Source organism: Trichomycterus rosablanca, chromosome 1, assembly GCF_030014385.1.
Source record: "Trichomycterus rosablanca isolate fTriRos1 chromosome 1, fTriRos1.hap1, whole genome shotgun sequence".
Classification (NCBI taxonomy): domain Eukaryota; kingdom Metazoa; phylum Chordata; class Actinopteri; order Siluriformes; family Trichomycteridae; genus Trichomycterus; species Trichomycterus rosablanca.
This window is the reverse complement of record NC_085988.1, coordinates 57938831-57952240: the sequence shown is the minus strand read 5'-3', so window position 1 is coordinate 57952240 and position 13410 is coordinate 57938831. Positions and strand designations below refer to the sequence as shown.

At 39.9% G+C, this 13410-nt stretch overlaps 1 long non-coding RNA gene across 2 annotated transcripts in view; it reads left to right on the top strand.

Moving 5' to 3' along the window:
* The window catches only part of LOC134323055 (uncharacterized), a 38623-nt gene that overhangs the window by 20616 nt on the left and 4597 nt on the right, over window positions 1–13410 (top strand). Inside the window, exons 1-2 of one of the 2 annotated variants that reach the window (XR_010014005.1) lie at window positions 8894–9006; window positions 9125–9205. The exons of the other annotated variant lie outside the window; for it this stretch is intronic. This is a non-coding gene — a long non-coding RNA (uncharacterized LOC134323055). Of the gene's footprint in view, window positions 1–8893; window positions 9007–9124; window positions 9206–13410 lie in introns of those variants that run through there. 2 annotated transcript variants of the gene reach the window in all.

Here is a 13410-nt window from a genome sequence, read left to right as displayed (position 1 = left end):
TTTATTATAACTTCTGTAACATTTTTTTAGGAAACCATTACCTGTCACATCTTCAAATCATATCTCGTTTGTACTCATCACTACCTTTGTAACAGTTTTTAACAAAGTCATGTTCACAAAAGCTGTGATGTACTGCTGCTGTCCACGGACTCATCACACTGACTGGATGCGAAACCACCCACGTAACCAGATCCCGAACAAAACCATCACTCTTCTAACTATCATACTCATCAGAGAGAGTGGAGATTACATCGGGACCATTCTTCTCGTGAAAGATACATACAGATAGATACATCTAGATAGATACAGTGGGGCCAAAAAGTATTTAGTCAGCCACCGATTGTGCAAGTTCTCCTACTTAGAAAGATGAGAGAGGTCTGTAATTTTCATCATAGGTACACTTCAACTATGAGAGACAAAATGAGAAAAAAAATCCAGGAAATCACATTGTAGGATTTTTAAAGAATTTATTTGTAAATTATGGTGGAAAATAAGTATTTGGTCAATAACAAAAGTTCAACTCAATACTTTGTAACATAACCTTTGTTGGCAATGACAGAGGTCAAACGTTTCCTGTAAGTCTTCACCAGGTTTGCACACACTGTAGCTGGTATTTTGGCCCATTCCTCCATGCAGATCTCCTCTAGAGCAGTGATGTTTTGGGGCTGTCGCTGGGCAACACGGACTGCACAAATTTTCTATGGGGTTGAGGCCTGGAGACTGGCTAGGCCACTCCAGGACCTTGAAATGCTTTTTACGAAGCCACTCCTTCGTTGCCTGAGCGGTGTGTTTGGGATTATTGTCATGCTGGAAGACCCAGCCACGTTCCATCTTCAATGCTCTCACTGATGGAAGGAGGTTTTGGCTTAAAATCTCACAATACATGGCCTCGTTCATTCTTCCCTTAACACGGATCAGTCGTCCTGTCCCCTTTGCAGAAAAACAGCCCCAAAGCATGATGTTTCCACCCCCATGCTTCACAGTAGGTATGGTGTTCTTGGGTTTTTCTTCTTCCTCCAAACACGACGAGTTGAGTTTTTACCAAAAAGTTCCATTTTGGTTTCATCTGACCACATGATATTCTCCCAATCCTCTTCTGGATCATCCATATGCTCTCTGGCAAACTTCAGACGGGCCTGGACATGTACTGGCTTAAGCAGGGGGACACGCCTGGCACTGCAGGATTTGAGTCCCTCTCAGCGTAGTGTGTTTACTGATGGTAGCCTTTGTTACTTTGGTCCCAGCGCTCTGCAGGTCATTCATCAGGTCCCTCTGTGTAGTTCTGGGATTTTTGCTCACCGTTCTCATGATCATTTTGACCCCACGGGATGAGATCTTGACCCCAAGGGAGATTATCAATGGTCTTGTATGTCTTCCATTTTCTTACAATTGCTCCCACAGTTGATTTATTCACACCAACCTGCTTGCCTATTGTAGATTTACTCTTCCCAGCCTGGTGCAGGTCTACAATTTTCTTCCTGGTGTCCTTCGACAGCTCTTTGGTCTTGGCCATGGTTGAGTTTGGAGTCTGACTGTTTGAGGCTGTGGACAGGTGTCTCTTATAAAGATAACGAGGTCAAACAGGTGCCATTAATACAGGTAACGAGTGGAGGACAGAAGAGCTTCTTAAAGAATAAGTTACAGGTCTGTGAGAGCCAGAAATCTTGCTTGTTTGTTATTGACCAAATACTTATTTTCCACCATAATTTACAAATAAATTCTTTAAAAATCCTACAATGTGATTTCCTGGATTTTTGTCTCTCATAGTTGAAGTGTACCTATGATGAAAACTACAGACCTCTCTCATCTTTCTAAGTAGGAGAACTTGCACAATCAGTGGCTGACTAAATACTTTTTGACCCCACTGTAGGTAGGTAGGTAGGTAGGTAGGTAGGTAGGTAAGTAGGTAGGTAGGTAGGTAGGTAGGTAGGTAGGTGGGTAGGTAGGTGGGTAGGTAGGTGGGTAGGTGGGTGGGTGGATGGGTGGGTGGGTAGGCAGGCAGGCAGGCAGGCAGACAGACAGACAGACAGACAGACAGACACTTTATTTATTCAGAAGGAAATCAAAGCCCTAGAAGCATTATACAACAAATAATTAACAGTACAGTACAAAACAAAAGCAAATAGAAAAGCTAGCACTGAGTATCTTCTTGTATTTTACATAAAATGGATAACTGGTAACTGTAATGACTATGTATAAGGTATAGTTTCAGTATAAAGTTAGATTGAATAGTAATTAAATTATTAAATAGGAGAGTGACATGTGACAATAGTACACAATGAGGCCAATATAGCCATATATACACACACACATATACATACATGTACACATATGCAAATACATACGTACATATACAGTATATACACATGCATGTGCATACAAGTACATACCTTAATACTTATATTAAGGTATTTAAAAAAAAAAAAAAAACTGTAGTCACTGCAGTGCAGTCTGTATGGGTTCCGGGAGGGCTAGCTAGCACTTATGTGATTTCGTTGTAATTTTATTCATTGTACATCAGCTCCAGTGCCAATGCCAATCTTTTTTCTGAATCTGTTGCACCAAAAGAAAACACTATCTAATGAAGACTGAATTATATTATTGAGTGTGATGGCTTTACTTTATTTTATTTGAGGCAGTGATGGCTCAATGGTTAAGGTACAGAGCTAGTAATCAAAAGGTTGCTGGTTCAAGCCCAACATCTGCTAGGTTGCTGCTGTTGGGCACTTAAGCAAGGCCCTCAACTTTCAATTTCCTGCAGTGTATACAGTCTCAACTGTAAGTCGCTTTGGATAAAAGCGTCTGCTAAATGCTGAAAATGTAAATCTGATTAATAGTAAAGCTGGTCTCCTGCCATGTTCAAACTTATTTAAACATGAAAAAGATTGATGACAATTTCTGTTGATGACCAGAGCTGATTGTTTAGTCATAGTAGAGCCATAATAAATATATAAAATTAAAAAAAAGAAATTTTTATATATATATTTTTTATTATTATTTTTTTTTTTTTACAAATTATAACTTCTGTAACATTTTTTTAGGAAACCATTACCTGTCACATCTTCAAATCATGTCTCGTTTGTACTCATCACTACCTTTGTAACAGTTTTTAACAAAGTCATGTTCACAAAAGCTGTGATGTACTGCTGCTGTCCACGGACTCATCACACTGACTGGATGCGAAACCACCCACGTAACCAGATCCCGAACAAAACCATCACTCTTCTAACTATCATACTCATCAGAGAGAGTGGAGATTACATCGGGACCATTCTTCTCGTGAAAACAGTGTTTGCTATTATTATTACTGCCAAAGACTTTCTTATTCTATATAAAAAACCATCTCGCTCCCTATCTTCCCATCAATTGTTCCAAGATGCTGAAGGTGTCCAGGAAATCTGTTGGGGCCCTTCAGAATAATCTTGATCCAACTGTGTGTGAACGTCATTAAGGGCACCTGCTGAAACATCAAAGGTTTGGGATCCCCTCACCCTCTTGTAGGAAAGTGCAGCAGATCTTCTTTCCAATGTTCTTCTGTGGCTCACTATCCAACAATCAGTGGTGGTGGCGACATAGCTGACTCCCATAAGATGTGAATTTAAATAAACCTTCATTTGAGTAGTAGTTTCCCATATTTTATCGTGAAGAGTGGGTCTACATAACATTTCAATAATAACACAAGAGTAACAATCACAATGACAACAACAATAATAATGATAGGAAACAAATTATTACAATAAAAACGGTTTTATTATAATTAATTAAAATAATTAAAACTGCTCATTTGTAATTCATCTCTGTGCTTTGCGTTTGAACACGTGATGCTGTTGCCTTAGCGATGTACACATCTTTTCACTGCCCAATCAGTGGGCTGGCTGGAGACATTAACTACCAGCCAATTAGAGCCCAGGGGGCGGGGTTTATATTCCACTAAAAGAAGCTCAGTGGTGAGAGCGTTGCTCCTGTAATAATGACGGTAGTCGTGGTGGAGGGTTCGAATCCCGGCTCTCCACCCACTTCCAGTCCCGCAGACACCTGTGCTAGAAACGGGGTTTAGAGAAGAGATTTAGAGGAATAGGAATGGGGAACTAGCACAGTTCGTTACAGTAGGTAGGTAGGGTCTCCACAGTGGCTGGAGGTGTGACTCGAGTTACAGTGAGCCACCGTCTGAGTGACCGCTGAGTACATTTTTCATATTCATGTATTATACATTTATTATCTTTTATTCTTCTGCTTTTGTCTGTGGTTTTCGGTGCCTCCAATGTTTAAACTAAATGAAATAAACTTTTGATTTGCAGCTTCAGATTTGGTGCAGTTTGCACAAAGATCATTTAAGCTGTCTACACCAGCTTACTAAACAGAACTTTGTCAAAAGCATCAGTGTTTTCACTGAATATGGTGAATAGAAATTGTTGAGTGTTATTATTTTGCAGAGATGTAGCATGAACACTGGGGGATGAGATGAACTTACTATATATTTATTTTTGTTTCATTTTTGCAGTAATGGCTAATAGTGTATTATAATGGCAGGGATAAGGAATTAATAAAGTATAACCATGACCATAATCACAAAAACAGAAATCAATACATTGAGCCCAGAGAAGTCGATGCTGCTTCTGGACATGGTTAACATGAGGCTTCTCTTTTGCACATTAAAGTTTTAAGTGGCATTTGTGCATGTAACTGCGTATTGTTGTGCTTGACAAAGGTTTGCCAAAGTAATCCCTTGCCCATGCGGTTATATCAGCTATTGTTGAGTGGTGGTTTTTGATGCAGTGCCGACTGAAAAAACAAACATCACAGGCGTTCAGCTTAAGCTTGCCCTACTGGCTTTTACACACTGAAATTCTTCCTGATTACTTGAATGGTTTAATGATTTTATGCACTGTAGAAGGATAAACATGCAAATCCCTTCCAATCTTTCTTTGAGGTACATTGTTTTTACACATTTCAATAATTTTCCTATGCAACTGTTGACAAACTGGAGATCCTCTGATCATCTTTGCTCATCAAAGACTCAGCCTTTCCTAGATGCTGCTTTTGTACTAAATCATGATAATAATCACCTGTTGACATCACCTGTTAGGAATCACATCATTATTTAGTTTTTTCACGTCATTACTAGCCCTGCATTGCACCCGTCCCAACTTTTTTTGGAATGTGTTGCAAGCCTGAAATGCAGGAATGGAGGTAGATTAACAAATGAAATGAAGTTGAGCAGACAAAACATGAAATATCTTGCGTTCAAACTGTCTGCAATCAAATAAAAGTCAAAGTAAATGTAAGTAACTTTGCATTTTTATTGTATTTGCATTTTCCATACTGTCCCAACTTTTGATTTGGGGTTGTATCTGAATACTGTGCATAAAGGCTTACACAATTTTTTCCAAAACTTATGCAGCTTTCACTTGTTGGTAAATAAACGTACATATCCAGATGACTTACAAAATGAATAATTTGATTTGCTTTCAAAATGTGTACTGTGTGGTCTGGGTCCAACTGTCCCCTTGTCAGACAGGGTCACTACAAATAAATACAAAGTTACTTTGACTGTCGACCTGATTTTAATGATGGAATTTTTCTATAGAAGTGCTCTTTTCCAAGATGACAAAGCCCCCATTCACATGCCACATGGAGCGATGAATGACATAACAATAATATAATGAGGCTCGTAAAAAAAAGTGGCAGATACAGACTGTTAATATTGCATCTTGCATTAACCTGGGTGAATAAAAATGTAAGCCAATTTCTTATTGATTTCACCATTTTGACTTAAAAATATTTCTCAGCTTTTATTTACATTTGAACAAAAAATGGCATGTCCAAAATTATTCATACCCTTTGCAAACTGTCACAGTCTATGGGAAAATCCAAAGTTCCATTCCAAATAGTATTGCTGTTCTAAAGCATCCTAATTACCCTGATTCATTGGGAACAGCTGTTTTAATAAACTCAACAGGTGAAAAACAGCAACTCTCTGTAGTTGTTTTGTGGACAGTCATGGCTAAGACAAAGGAGCTCACTAAGCACCTGCGGCTGTGCATTGTGGCTGCTCACAAGTCAGGAAAAGGTTATAAGGCCATATCTAAATGTTTTCAAGTTCCAGTGGCTACAGTGCAAAGTATTATTTAAAAAATACAAGACGTTCTGCACTGTGGAAAATCTCAGAGGACGTGGTCGGAAGCCAAAAGTGACACCTGTGCTGGCCAGGAGGATAGTGAGAGAGGTGAAAAAGAATCCAAGAATCATCACCAAGGCCATCCTGGTGAATCTGGGCTCTGCTGGTGGCAACGTCTCAAGGCAGACAGTCCAATGGACACTGCACACTGCTGAGTTCCACGAACGCAGAGCAAGGAGGACGCCACTTATCCAGAAAAGGCACACAAAAGCCCGCTTGGCCTTTGCAAGTGCTCATCTGGACAGAGAAGAAGACTTCTGGTCTTCTGTTTTATGGTCAGATGAAACTAAAAATTTAATTGTTTGGCAACAATGATGTGTCCTTCATTTGGTGTAAAAAAGGAGAAGCCTTCAACCCCAAGAACACCATCCCCACTGTCAAACATGGTGGTGGGAACCTAATGATCTGGGGGTGTTTTTCAGCCAATGGACCAGGGAACCTAATCACAGTAAACTGCACCATGAAAAAAGAGCAATACATCAAGATTCTCAACAACAACATCAGGCAGTCTGCAGAGAAACTTGGCCTTGGGCACCAGTAGACATTTCAGCACGACAACGACCCAAAACACACAGCAAAAGTGGTGAAGAAATGGTTAGCGGACAAAAACGTTAACGTTTTGCAGTGGCCCAGCCAGAGTCCTGACTTGAATCCAATTGAGAATCTGTGGATGGAGCTAAAGATCAGGGTGATGGCAAGGAGACCCTCCAACCTGAAAGAGTTGGAGCTCATTGCTAAAGATGAATGGGCAAAAATACCAGTGGAGACATACAAAAAGCTGGTCAGCAATTATAGGAAGCGTTTGATTGCTGTAATAGCCAATAAAGGATTTTTTATTGATTATTGAGAAGGGTATGAATAATTTTGGACATGCCACTTTTTGTTTAAATGTAAATAAAAGCTGAGAAACATTTTTTTCCACAATGATGCCTCTTGTACATTGTCTTATTATCATCTGGGAGACGCCTGTGTCATTTCCGGTCAAAAAAAATTGCTGGTTGAATAAAAGTAACTGTAAGTCAAAATTTGCCAGGGGGATGAATAATTCCAGGCTTCACTGTACAGTGGTGCTTGAAAGTTTGTGAACCCTTTAGAATTTTCTATATTTCTGCATAAATATGACCTAAAACATCATCAGATTTTCACACAAGTCCTAAAAGTAGATAAAGAGAACCCAGTTAAACAAATGAGACTAAAATATTGTACTTGGTCATTTATTTATTGAGGAAAATGATTCAATATTTCATATTTGTGTGTGGCAAAAGTATGTGAACCTTTGCTATCAGTATCTGGTGTGACCCCCCTTTGCAGCATTAACTGCAACTAAGCGTTTCCGGTAACTGTTGATCAGTCCTGCACATCGGCTTGGAGGAATTTTAGCCCATTCCTCCGTACAGAACAGCTTCAACTCTGGGATGTGGGTGGGTTTCCTCACATTAACTGCTCGCTTCAGGTCCTTCCACAACATTTCGATTGGATTAAGGTCAGGACTTTGAATGGGCCATTCCAAAACATTAACTTCATTCTTCTTTAACCATTCTTTGTAGAACGACTTGTGTGCTTACAACAAGCGAACAAAAGCGTTTTCGCTGCATTCTAATCAGTACTCTCCGGTAGCTCAGTGGTGAGAGCGTTGCTCCTGTAATAATGACGGTAGTCGTGGTGGAGGATTCGAATCCCGGCTCTCCACCCACTTCCAGTCCCGCAGACACCTGTGCTAGAAACGGGGTTTAGAGAAGAGATTTAGAGGAATAGGAATGGGGAACTAGCACAGTTCGTTACAGTAGGTAGGTAGGGTCTCCACAGTGGCTGGAGGTGTGACTCGAGTTACAGTGAGCCACCGTCTGAGTGACCGCTGAGTACATTTTTCATATTCATGTATTATACATTTATTATCTTTTATTCTTCTGCTTTTGTCTGTGCTTTTCGGTGCCTCCAAATGTTTAAACTAAATGAAAGAAACTTTTGATTTGTAGCTTCATTTCTGTTCATATGCAAACTTATTTTGCTTTGTTTTCAGCGTTGAAGTAAACTATTTAAAAAAGACGCTGTGATCATTTATGGTGCAGTTTGCACAAAGATCATTTAAGCTGTCTACACCAGCTTACTAAACAGAACTTTGTCAAAAGCATCAGTGTTTTCACTGAATATGGTGAATAGAAATTGTTGAGTGTTATTATTTTGCAGAGATGTAGCATGAACACTGGGGGATGAGATGAACTTACTATATATTTATTTTTGTTTCATTTTTACAGTAATGGCTAATAGTGTTTTATAATGGCAGGGATAAGGAATTAATAAAGTATAACCATGACCATAATTACAAAAACAGAAATCAATACATTGTTACATGAAGCCAAGTGCAGCTATTGTCACCAAACTTGTTTTTTTAGAAAGATAGATAGATAGATAGATAGATAGATAGATAGATAGATAGATAGATAGATAGATAGATAGATAGATAGATAGATAGATAGATAGACTGTAAAAAGTGGGACTGGGATTAATTAATATTAAGTACATAATTATAAGTAACCTAAACATAATAAAAACAACCTTAGACAGTTTGAAATTAAATTGAGTTGAGTTAAACAATTTTAAATGGTTTATCAGTTAAATTTTACACAGTTTTGGTTAAATAAAATCAGCTGTGAACCATTGAGTAGTATATAATTATTTTTTATCTGGACGCAGAAAGATGTAGAAAATGGATAAATTGTACTCAGAATGATATGTGGATTTTAATCACTTTATGCTGGAACTCAACACTATTTTGCGCGCGCACGGAGAGCACACCACATGTAGGAGCAGCAGTCCTATTTTCAAAGGTGAGATTTTTAAAATTTTTAGGGATCAAATGGTTTCTTTTACTGTAGCAAACATAAACATTGATGTGCTTTAAGTTGATATCAAACAAGTTATCGTATATTGTTTGCATTTTTTCAGGTTTTTTCCCCACAAATTTCTTCAACCCCTGCCGCACTTAGCAAACTGCACAACAGTGGGGCTAAACATTTGCTGTCAGGGGTGAGTAATTACGAATTATTCAGTTTCTTGTTCACAAATGAAATGCACTTAATCACTGTGTTTTATTAATGTTATATGATGTTTAATTGAAGTTTATTTCAGCAGAATAAATCGTTTTTAGTCTCATTACATTTAAATACAAATTGTAAATTTGCCAGTTAAGTTAGCTAAGAGTTGTGTGCTATCTGAGCCTTTCTGAATGGTTTTATATTCCTGTTCTTGATACAGTGAGACCACAAGAGGACAGTTAGGTGATTTTTTTATTTTTCTGTCAAAGTATGCTTTTATCTAGTAGTTGTAGCCCATGCTGACATGAGGGCTGCGTCTGAAATCGCACACTGTCAGTCTCAGAGCACTGGAATACACACCGTTACCCCAGTCTCATTCTGTGTCAGTCCATATTAGTGATGGGTCGGTTGCGAACGATCCGGCTCTAAGAGCCGGCTCTTTAAAGTGAACGACGGGATCCGGCTCCTGATTGAGAGCCGATTCGTTTTTTTCCGTTTTTTTTTTCTATCAAAGCCGCACGTGATTGGTCAAGATGCGTGGTGGCGTTTGTGTGTTTGTGTGTTGTTACCTGCTCGCTCTCCCTTTTAGTTATGCTGTAATAATTAGGGCTGCCGGAGTCTAAAACTCTCTGTAAAACTGTTTTACTCAACTAGCATTGTACATTATTAACTACATTCTCTGTTGTTTTACCCCGAGGGCATTCTGATGGAAACCTGTTTACCCGCCGAGGTTAAGGATTAAAGTCGAGACTGCCGGGACAACGATGCTGCTCCTGTCAGATGTGACGGGTCTGGAGTAATTGCAACGACAAGAAATCACTACAGACTTTATTGAAGACTAGAGCGGATAACAACTCTATTATTATTTAATTGTTTATTTATCTATTTATTACCACTGTATGACTTTTAGATCATTCAATTCTGTGTTTGTATGATTTGTGTAAATCGTGTATTTATTTAAAGTATCCTCCAGACCACCCAAGAAGGATGGGCCCTGTTGAGTCTGGTTCCTCTCAAGGTTTCTTCCTGTAATTTTCAGGGAGTTTTTCCTTGCCACAGTCGCCCTCGGCTTGCTCAACAGGGGTTTTTGTATCTGTTGGTCCTGGATTTTGTAAAGTTGCTTTGAGACAATGTATATTGTAAAAAGCGCTATATAAATAAAGTTGACTTGACTTGACTTGACTTGTTTACACTGAGCAGGAGGGGCGGGGTTACACACACACACAGACAGCGTGCACATGAACAGGAGGGAGAGAGAGAGAGAGAGAGAGAGAACTCAGCGCTTTACACAAATCAAATCAAATCACATTATTGTCACGTCACATTAACACAGGTGTGAAAGGTGAGTGAAATCAGAATCAGAATCGGGCTTTATTGGCCAAGTATGCTTACACATACAAGGAATTTGTTTTTGGTTACACAGATGCTTGCAGTGCACGAAAAATACAATACAGACAATCTTATTCACACAGCTCACTCTCTCTCTAACACACACATTCATACCTGTAAACATAGAAAACATTGTAAACATTTAGCATGTGCAATTTACATTGTAATTTTAAAAAGGTGCAGTTTTGTGCAATATAAAAACTATAGAAAATATAAAAATATATAAATATGAAATGGAAGTAAAGGTGAAAATCCTGTGTATGCCATTACATAAATGAAATAGGTAGTTTTTGATGTGCAAGTGTCCCGAGTATTAACAGTACAGTAGTGTTCAATTGTTCATGAGCGTAATGGAGTTTGGATAAAAGCTTCTCTGTAGCCTGGTCGTTCGGGTCTTCATGTGGCTGAAGCGTCGGCCTGATGGAAGGCACCGAAACAGGTGATGACCAGGGTGAGACGGGTCAGTGATGATTTTCTCTGCACGCTTCCTGGTTCTGGAGGCATGCAGGTCCAGCAGTGTGGGCAGCTTTACACCGATGGTCCTCTCTGCAGACTTGATGATGCGCTGCAGTCTCTTGGTGTCATGTTTTGTGATAGCGCTGCCCCACACTGTGATGGATGTGGTGACGATGGACTCTATGATGGCTGTGTAGAACTGCACCATCAGCTCTTGGGGTAGGTTGAACTTCCTCAGCTGGTACAGAAAGTACATCCTCTGTTGAGCCCTCTTGATGATGGAGTTGATGTTGCTGTCCCACTTCAGGTCCTTGGAGATCGTTGTGCCCAGGAACTTGTAGGACTCCACAGCCATCACAGTCCTGTCTAGGATGGTGAGTGCTGGCAGGGTTGGGGGTCTCCTCCTGAAGTCCACGGTCATCTCCACTGTTTTTGCTGTGTTCAGCTCCAGATTGTTCTGACTGCTCCAGAGGACAACCTGATCAACCACCCGTCTATAAGCAGACTCATTACTGTCACTGATGAGACCAATGACTGTAGTGTCATCTGCAAACTTCAGGATTTTAACAGAGGAGTCCATGGAGGTACAGTCATTTGTGTACAGCGAGAAGAGCAGTGGGGAGAGTACACAACCCTGTGGGGCACCTGTGCTGATGGTTCTGGTCCCTGAAGTACACTTTCCCAGCCTCACCTGCTGTTTTCTGCCAGTAAGAAAGTCAGTTATCCACTTGCAGGTGGAGGCTGGTACGCTGAGTTCAGCCAGTTTGCTGTGTAATTGTCCTGGAATAATTGTGTTGAAGGCTGAACTGAAGTCCAGGAACAGAATTCTTGCATAAGTTCCCGGGTGATCAAGGTGTTGAAGGATGAAGTGGAGACCCATGTTCACTGCATCGTCCACCGACCGGTTGGCCCGATAGACAAATTGCAGGGGGTCTAGCAGGGGGTCTGTGATGCTTAGGTGCTCAGTCTCTCACAGTTCCAATACACATTAATAAAAAAAAATATACACATTAACTTACACAGCCAGACATTACACGCTGGAAAGGTGAGGAAAATGAGTGAGAGGAAACATAGTAAAGTTTGGACTCGAGGAGCCCCTTTTACAGAGAAGTGCAGGCCCACTGGTAGGAGACCAAGTGTTCAGTCTACCCACATCTTATACATGTGATGGCACATAGACTGTGTATCTGTCCCCTCAGAGAGAATCTATTTTAACAGGGCAGATCATAACAGAAAAGAGAAACAGGATCAACCCATCAAAGATGAGCTCCTTGGTTTTTCTGAATGCTAATCTTAACTAAACTATCTTCTTTTTGTTTTGCACATTTTCATTTATATTTTGTTGAGTGTGAGTGATGCTTCGTTGATGTTGTGTTGTTTCACTCTAGATGCTTGTTTATTTTTTTGTTTGTTTATTAGGATTTTAACGTCACGTTTTACACTTTGGTTACATTCATGACAGGAACATTCACCTCACTTGCATGTCTTTGGACTGTGGGAGGAAACCGGAGCACCCGGAGGAAACCCACACGGACATGGGAAAGACATGCAAACTCCACACAGAAAGGACCCAGGCTCTTCACCTGGGGATCGAACCCAGGACCTTCTTGCCGTCAGGCGACAGTGCTACCCACTTAGCCACCATGCCGTCCCACTCTAGATGCAAATGTACAAATAATATACACAATCGGATCTTTTTGTCTAATTGAGATGGGTCTTTGTTTTTGTATTTTATAATTTATTGTTGGAGGTCTCTGTTCCATGTTGAGTATATAAATAAAGCAATTTAAATAATAAACATTTAATACAATGTTTTTTTTTACATTAGTAATTCATTTTACATGTAATTTGGTAATAAATTAATTTAAGCAACAAAAAAATCTAAGGAGCCACTTGGGAGCCGAAAGAGCCGGCTCTTTTTAGTGAGCCGAGCCTAAAGAACCGGCTCTCTAAAAGGAGCCGAAATTCCCATCACTAGTCCATATGGCACTGATAAATGCGCGCTCTGTCCATAATAAGACGTTTATTTTAAATGACTTTTTCACTTCTCATGGTTTGGACCTGTTGTTTTTAACTGAGACATGGGCTACAGGTGGTGAATCGGCTAGCGACTCCGCCCCCTTCTTGAGCCTTTTCTGACATGTTAAAATTGCCCAACGATGGTCAGACTCATGCTAATGTGGATGAGTTAGTTACTTTTTTTAATTATAACTGTTCAACTGTTCTGGATTCTCTTGCCCCTATGAAATTTAAACGCTTAAAACCAAAAGTTCAGCCCTGGTTAAATGCATCCACACAGGAAATTAGACAGGCTTGTAGAAGAGCGGAACGGAAATGGAGAAAGGACAGATT